Below are 9,542 nucleotides of genomic sequence, written 5' to 3'. Positions count from 1 at the left end.
AAAGAATTTCAAAATAATTACCATAATTAAAAATTTGATATTCTTAAATTATGTAAGCACCCGAGACATAAAACCTGTGTCATAGTAAAAAAAAAAACCAGAGAACCACAATTAGAAAAATAAAAATAAAAATATAGTGTCTCCATTGCTGATTTGCTCATTTGCCATAGAAACTTTGGACTTTAGAGATCCAATAAGGTAATTTCTCGTCTAATCAATTTTCACTTGTAGATTAGCAAAATTAGTACTCTTTTATTGATTGCTAATTCATCTTAAAGGGCCAATTACAAAATAAAAAATTAGGTTGGAAATAATAAGAATTTCAATTGCATAAAAATGGAGTAGTGAGGATGTGCTTTTTGTTGATGAGATTACTATTAGGTTGAGTGGTTTAGTTTTTTATTTTTTTTTATTATTTGCATATTATTATAATTTTATTGTTACTGATGAATATTGATACAAATTGTGTGATTATTATCCTAATATAAACGAAATAATATTGCTTATTTAAAGCCTCGATATAAAGTTATTATGATATTTTATACGCTTGGTGAACCTAAAAGTATTTCGGCCCTGGCTAAAATTTGGTCTGAGCTTCGTCCCTGATTGTTTGCCGCTGTGCGATTTTATATACAAGAATTTTGGGAATGTGGGTATCGTCAGGCTATGTTTATGACTAGAATTTGGTAATTATATGTAAGCCTTTTGTGATTAATTAGGGGTTGAACCTCTTAATAGCCGACTGTATATTGTCACGTATAGTTTTTTTTTTTTGACAAACGTATTGTCACGTATAGTTGAACTTATGGTTATGTACTTATGTGCGGCAACAATTAGGATTATGGTATAAAGTCTAGAGTATAAAGGTTAATGAGGCATACGGATAAAAGACTCTTAGCATTATGGGTCCTTAAAATAGTTATTTGTATATACAGTTAAATCCTTTTTTGTGATCTATCCTTATCACGGGTTTTAGTCTTTGTTCATTGTGGTAATGGCTTCATAGTGCTTATTTTGGTTTTAACATGCGCCTTTAGCCACGGTGATTTGTGATTTTGGATAAAGTTCTGGTCATACTACTTTTGACATGTGCCGAGTATAGTTGACATATGCATGTTTGAACTTAAGTAAACATTAATCAGAAGGCTTTTGGTTTTGATTACTAAGGTAGAAGGTAATTAAGTACTTGCTGATTTTTGTTTGAGGTTTATTCAGAAGCATGGTGATTGTTATGTGTATATCGCGCATGTCGGTTCAATTTTTCAGTGATGAATTATTCTTATCAGCTAAAGATATTTTATTATTTCAAAATATGGTTATTATGGGAACAAAATTAATTGAACCGGATTTATTATATGTGTGGTAATTTGACAAGTGAAAATAAGGTAATATAGTGGTTGAAAGACTACTTAACGCTAAAGGTTAAGTCACTTGTCAATTAAGGACTTGTGTTTTCAGACTTAAAAAAATTGACCAATCGGATCTATAATAACGGGTCTAATATTTTAGGTTGTTTGATTGACACAATAAGTTGCCAAAGTAACCTCTATTGTGTAAGTTGAATGATTTAGAATATTATGACTACAGTGTGTGATTGAGTTTCATGCGGATAATGGTCGGCCCAAAGGAAGGCTATTATTTGGCCGAAATTCAGTCATGCTTGTGGTGGTAAGTATGTAACAATTGTAAGGTTTCCATGTGAATATTAAGTCGGCCCAAAGGAAGACTTAATGTTTGACAGGAATTTATTGTTAATACTTGATTACTACACCAAGATGACCACTTACAAGTTAATTTTATGTCCAAAGACTAAACTTAATGTTGTGCTAGGTGTCTTGTGTTGATGGGGATGCCAATATTTGAATCTGAAAATCAAGTTAAGGGAGTGTTATTATGTTTATGACACTCATAAAGATTATGCCCATAAAGTTTTAAGGTGAATAAATTCAATTCTTGGGTTTAGTGTGTATAATTCATGCGAATAATGGTCGGCCCAAAGGAAGGCCATTATTTGGCCGAATTGCATATACACGTTGGGTAATAAATATGTGACGATTGTTTGGTTTTTCATGTGAATATTGAGTCGGCCCAAAGGAAGGCTTAGTATTCGACGTGAGTTTATCGTCAATATTTGATTACAATTACTAAAGAGTAATGTCTTTAACTAGTTAATATTTATGTTTAATAACTAAATATTAATTTTGCAAAGACACTTTAATTATTTGAATTTATTCAAAATATAAGGACATTGTTTTGTTCATTCAATTGACATTTATGCTCATTATATCTGTCATATTCGGTTACATTCTCAATTCGGATGAGACCATTTATTAAATGAATGGTAAGAGAATGTAAATATTTATTTCAGGCCGCGATAATCTTAACATTGCTTTAAGAATGTATAATTGTTACTCATAAGGAAAGGATCGTGTAGACTCACGTGATTTGAGGATGGAGTAGGACATTCAAAATGCATCGTTTAGTGATTATCTAAGGCAATATTAAGGAAATATTTAAGGGCATTGTTTCAGTTAATTCAGTTAATTAAGAAGCTGCTAAAGTCAATCTCAAAGAAATAATAACAAACATAAGGTTAGACTTTTTTAGTCGTTAGTTTGTTAAGAGTTTTGACATAGAAGGAAAATCTAGTATCAGTTTTAAAGCCTTGCGTGTCAGTAAAGTTAAGCTTCTCATTCAGTTTGTCTAATAAGGAAAATCTAGTATCAGTTTTATATCCAATCATGTTTAGTGGGTGAATTTGGTTTTTCCACCCACATAAGTATATTGATGCAAGTATAACTGAGATGTTACAAGCCAATTGATGATGAAAGATTCATCTATTTGGGGCATGTCATCATCTATGCTATTTGAGACAGTCAACTAATTTGGTTATCATTAATGACTTGTTCCTTTATTTGAATTTGGAAAATTCTTTTTTTGGTACCACCTTAGGTGGAATTCAGATATTTTTCGTATGGGCAAATTTGGTTCTTTGTCCATTGAGAAATAATTAATTTTGTGTTTTCCAAATTCAAATAATGATGAATCTATCATTGTTGATAGCTTTATATAGTAGATTTTAGTCTCTTTCAAGTAAGTTTGCATTAAAGTTCAGTGGATATAAAGAATAAGTCAGAAGTGACAATTTCTTTTCGGTATGACACATTATAAGGAATATTAAAGTTTTGTGTCAAAATGAAATTGTTGGCCCATTTACTTCAGTTTTCCATATTTAAGGGGATAAAGACAAATTAAAGGGAGATTAGATATCAAATGATTTCAGGTGTCTTATTATTAACATACATAGATAAGTGAACCATTTTATACTTAAGTATTAATGGTTTAAATTATTATGTTAATTTGTAGACGGAATTTAGGTATGCATATCTAAATCTCATTTGTGAGAAGTTTTAAGTTCTTGACGTTTTCAGTGATATTTGACTGAGTTATTTTACTCAGTAAAGAAATAATTATATCGTCTTTGATCATAAGTGTTAATACTTTGGCAAATGACTATTAAGGATCACAACGTCAAGGTTATTTTAAAGAATTTCTAGAGGAGTTTGATCATGTATTTGATATTATATTACACCATATGAGGATTCTTAATACGGATGGTGTAGTATGTATGCAAACAAGATCTTAAGGCCTGGTAAGGAGTGTGATTATTCATACTCTTTTCCATATTACTTTAGTTATAAGTTCTTAAGATTGCAGCTATCTCTGGATAAATTTCTAACAATACCATTGACTATTTAATCATAGTGTAGATAATGTACACATCCGGTATGTCCAACTAATTAAGGTTGAGGTTTAAAAGTCATAAGGTTAATAGTTGGACTTAAGGATAGTCAATGACTATTTTGTTGGATAGTACTTAAAGTTTTAAGGGTAATAAAGTAATGATCCCACAATAAAGCTATTTAAGACGGAAATTAAGGGGTTCATTGAGAATATTGAGTTTGAGTGGGAGAAAAGGTAATTGACATTGTTTTAAGTCTCCTTATACATGATTATAAGATCAATTTGGTTAAACAAACTCTAATATCTCAATAACCAATTTATTAGAAGATCCACATAATAAGGTAAATACAACTACATTAATTACATTGTTTTCCTATATGGATAAAAATGGACAACAATGTAGTGACGGACTAACTAGTTGTAATAAGAGTTAGATAATGGAATGGTAAAGATGATTTAATCTACTTTTGCCAAACCATTGAAGGTCCTAACTCATATAAGTGGATTGATGCCATAAAGAAAATAAGTCATTTGATGAATGATGATATTTGGACTTTGTTCCATCACCTAAAGTTGTGAAATATATTGGTTTCAAATATTCATTTGTTACCAAGAAGGGTGTAAAAGGTAATGCAACATTTAGGATCACTTTGTTGATAATGACTATAAGGATATTTTGGCATATTCGGTTTTTCGGTTACATTGGATGAATGTTAAAGATTTGTCTCTTAATGGTGACATTGATGAAACTATTCAGTGCAGTAACTAGAACTTTGATTCAATAGATTCAAAGTAGATTTTTTCGCAATAAGGGAATTCATCCAATAAATCTCAAGTAAGGTTTTCCGTCATAAAGATTACAAATGCCTTCTTTGTCATCTTATTTGTTTTAGATGAATGGGTAGATGATTGTAGATACTCAAGATTCAGTGGGATTAAGTAAATATTTCTAGTTAATACCCTTTCAGTAAAGGAGACAAATTAGTCTCAAATGCCCTAAGGAAAATATTCAGAAAAATTCATTAATGCTTAAATTCAGGTGTCTCGGGAAATACTTAATGTGTTTAAGTATTATGGTATATATTTAGCTTGTATGCGTTTGGATATTGCGTACATTCTAAAGTTTGTTGGACAGATATTAAGGCAATACGGATTAGGATCTTGGATCCACTAAGGGCAGCCAAATATATTGTTGGTCATTTATATTTGGAACAAAACATTATTTATAGGAGATCGATTCAGGTTGAGATCATTTGGTATTTCGACTCCTAGTTGGTTATGAACATTTGTCATGAGGCTGCAAATTCAGTACGGTATTGAAAGACCATTTAAGTTATTTTGCGACAAATGTACAATTGTAAAGTTTCTAATAACATTACAAGTGATGTACGGTTTAAGAAACAATTCAGAGTGAAAAGGTGTCAATTATACATGTTGATACAAACTCCATTTTGCGGATCCGCTTACTAAGGAATTACCACCCACGGTCTTTCTTGAGCTAATTGCTCAAATGGGTGTTTCGGTTTTAAGGAAATTCAGTTTAAGTGGGAGTTTGTCATGTTAGACATATTAAAGTTTATGATTATTAAGTTCTGCAGAAATAAGGTTTTCGGTTTACAATTTCACTCTGTGTAATTTTGGTTGATCTCACTAAGGTGGACCAGTTGGAAATATACATATTTTGGATCACATTTGGATGTTGTTTCCATGCTACGCACCTATATTAGATTCATGTCGTTGGTTATATTGGCATATGTGACCATTGAGGGTCCTGTTACGACAAACTGTAGCAAAGGCCGCTTTGATCCTGTGTTAGTATGATTGATGGACCGAATTGAATAAGACGGTTGGATTATTGATAGCACTATTGAGCGCGTAAGGTTATAAACTGAATACAATTTTTCAGGTGTGACACACTATCTGTATTTGACCCAAGTGGGAGATTGTAAGAATATTGGGTCCAATACTATTTATGTGGACACACTATTATACAGATTGTATTTGTTTGCTATCGTTTAAGTTTAGCCCAATATAGTGATCCATCTGGATAATAGAATACGGGCATATTAATTACGTCTTATAAAGTATGGGCCGGATATCTTAATTGTGTAGATACCCATTAGGTTACTAATGCATGATGGGCGCATTAGGTTAAGGAGACTATATATAAGTCACCTGGGTTATGGTCCCTGGTAGCACACAATAGCCTAATCTCCCCGCATCCCATCAGTAGAGAGATCCCTGAGGTATGTGTGTCTACTAGAAGACCTAATCCTGAAGACCGACCCTTCAGACGGTTTATTCCAATCTCTCGTCATGTAATCAGGTACGCTTCCGCATCTAGTATTTACCGAATAATTTAGTATGAAGTTTATGGTCTCTATTCGGATTAATTCTAACAACTTTTCCTTCCAAGCTTTAGACCACACACCAATCCTAAGAAAAACTTTGTCCGTAAAATCACTCCAATTGGGCTGTTTATTTTCGAAGATGGCCTCATTCCGCAATTCCCAAATCATGGTAACAATCGCAATGAAAAACGCATTCCAAAGACGCTTCTCAAAACCAGCAAAGGGAGACTCAACCCAAAAGATAAAGGCAGCATCAATTTCGTTGGGGCACACCCAAGTCACACCCCAAGTTTCACAAATATCCGCCCAAATGCGCCAAGAAAATTTACAATGCAAGAACAGGTGACTGACCGTCTCCAAGCAATCACTACAAAATATACATGTCAACTCCTCACGGCTTAAGCACTTGCATTTCAAGATTCTATCCCTTGTATTTATTTTTTTCCACAGTATAGCCCAAAGTAAAATTTCATATCGTGGAGGCGCAATACCTTGCCATACATGTTTGAACCATTCATTCTTGACTACCTGATTATATTTGAAATTGTAGTAAGCATCAACAAAAGAATGAGATGTGAATTTACCGGAATTGTCAAGGGACCAAATAAGGCGATCGTCTTCATCCCTTAAAGGTTTGAAGCCACTAATGATCGAGTTTAGGTTATCCAATAGCGATAGTTCCCATTGAAACAAATTCCGTCTCCATAGAAACTGCCAGCTCCAAGCGTCACCATTCCAATTACCCATCTCAGCCACACTACAACATTTCTGTAGTGACAGTGTAAAGAGCCTCGGGAAAGCTTCTTTCAAGGATAGATTATCAATCCAGACATCATCCCAAAATTTAACAGTATTGCCACAACCCACTTGTACTTGAATCCCCTTATTGCAATAATATTTAAGAAAGAGTTACACATATAAATAATTTAAAATTAGAGTGATATAAATTTTTATTTTTCGTTTAACCAATTGTAGTTTTAAAAATTAAAATGTCAATGTTTAATGTTAACCATGTTATTACTTGCCCTTAATATTTACAAATTCTATATTATTTCAGAAACGGCGTAAAATTAGAATTATGTAATATTTATTTGTTACTTAAAATATTCTAAAAATAAGAATAATTTGGAGAATCCACGTTTGATTCTCAATGACCACCATGATAAAGTTAGGGGATCATATTTAGCTAATGAATGATCATCTTACGTACGTAGTATTAATAGCTTTTTTTCATTTCCCAAGTGCACTTATATCTAAGACACTATAGTATATTTCCCAAATACTACATAATTAACTAATTAAGTCAGAGGGTCATATTAACTAGTTTCTCTATGTTACGGAGTATTTTTTATCACAAAATCTCATTTGTGACGGCGATATCCGTCACAAACTTGTGACGGATACCATTTTCTCTCACAAAATATCCATGAGAGGTGAGTGAGGAAGCACATGGGGGTGCCTCACCTTGTCCCCTCTCCCTTTATGTGAGAGGTCACAAGCACAAGCAAGACGCTTCGATTTTTCACAAGTTAGAGGGTCATATCATTGAGTATTATTGAAAACGTAAACTGATTCTGCATTGGATCAAGTTTTAAACGTCCATCTAATCTTAAATGGCGTATGGGCCTAAAAACCCGTAATAGGCCGAAGCCCGATAAGGCCTGGTTAGGGCTGCCAAACTAGGCCCGTAATATGGGCCAGGCCCGTCCGGCCTACATATTTGGCTCCTTATAGGTGGAGTCTGAAAAGAATGCAAAGGTGTAAGAGAGACTAGACTTTTGGGTTCGTACCCTTTCAAGAGCAGTAGCCCAAAGAGAAGGCCTAGCAATTAGTCCTACATCTACAAAACACATGTTAGGTGCAACTAAGAACTTAGAACGTAATTGTAATTCATATATTGTATGAGCACCTACCAGACGGCCCAGAGGCTAAAACCATCGAGTCCAATTCAGGGACAGTTACTCGGCTGCAAAATGAAAATTAACAAATACATCATCTTAGAAAATAAAATGATTATTCATATAAAGAAGATGAGTTAAATTAAACTAGAAGAAGTTATATCAAATTATATGAACATTCTTGAGCATTGATACAATGACGCATATATCATCTTACTAGAATAAAAGATAGAGGGTTATTTGATGAAAATAATCATAACCTATGTCTCGCCTTCTCAAACTAATCCCAACTATATATTAATCCGATCTTTACACTCATTTTTCTTAGACTACACCAGCCTAAATTTTGACTGGTTATAACTTATAAGAGGTAAAAGGTAAATATTCTACACCTCCTAGCCCCCTCATCCACCACCACAACCCCGGCCCATACAAAACAACGAAAACCCAAAAATATGACATAGGAAGGTTAAATATGACATTGCTAAGATAGTCCCCTAGATATGAGCCCCTTAAAATTTGTGCAAAAAAACAAACCTAAACTATCTAATGGAATGGAGGAAGTAAGAGAAAAAGAACTTACCAAAGAGATACCCAGACATCAATCTGTGCCCGAAATTGAACTAGCTGTGTATGGGTGAAAGCAGCACCATTAACAGATCTTTCAAACTCTCTAGTTTGGTAGTTTCCAACTACAGAAGATAACAAATCCGGGTTGCTAGATGCGGAAGTTTCTGCGAGCAAAGATTGCAACTTATAAGTTATAGACTATTAGACCATGCCACATCATCATTATAATTTAAATTTTTTTTGAAAAAACCATAACATTAAACACTAATTAAAGCACAATAAATATTAATATTTGCTTTTTATTTGTTAAGAAAATTAAACAAAAATTAAACTTGAAACTAAAGCCAATAAATCTAATATTAAACACAAATTATAATTCTCACCATAATCTTTCAAAATAATGCTACCCATTCAATCTACCTTGAATTATTGTTCACAAATAAAAATATAAAAATTTCTATTTTGAAAATTTTCTTGTAGGTTTCAATTAATCACATAGCTAAACAAAATTAAAGACAATAATAATAATAATAACAATAATCGTGACAAAACACTAATAAGCATAACAATATTCGTGGCAAAAAATTAATAATCCATGGCAAACGTTTGGTAAATTGTGGAAAATATATTTTGACGATATATTATGACAGTATAAGTATAGATTGATAAAAAAAATCTTACGAGTCTTTTTTGTCAATTGTGCTCAGTTCGACCGCAAATCCGAGGTTGCGTAACACCACCAACGTGACAATATAGCTAACCCCGTGAATTTTACGGATAATAGAACTAGTTATAAACAAAATGTAAATCTCTATTAATATGATACCGAACGTCCCAGAAAACATTATAGCCTTTATGCTGAACTATCTCTAAATCCCGTCGCGGGATCCCCAGTGCATCCAACTCATCGTGGAGTGCTCCCATTGTCAAACTCCGATACTTCATTCCTTCTAAAGTCAAATGATGAAGCTCGGTAGAT

This window comes from Silene latifolia, chromosome 1 (assembly GCF_048544455.1).
Source record: "Silene latifolia isolate original U9 population chromosome 1, ASM4854445v1, whole genome shotgun sequence".
Taxonomy (NCBI): Eukaryota; Viridiplantae; Streptophyta; class Magnoliopsida; order Caryophyllales; family Caryophyllaceae; genus Silene; species Silene latifolia.
Note: the sequence above shows the minus strand (reverse complement) of the source record.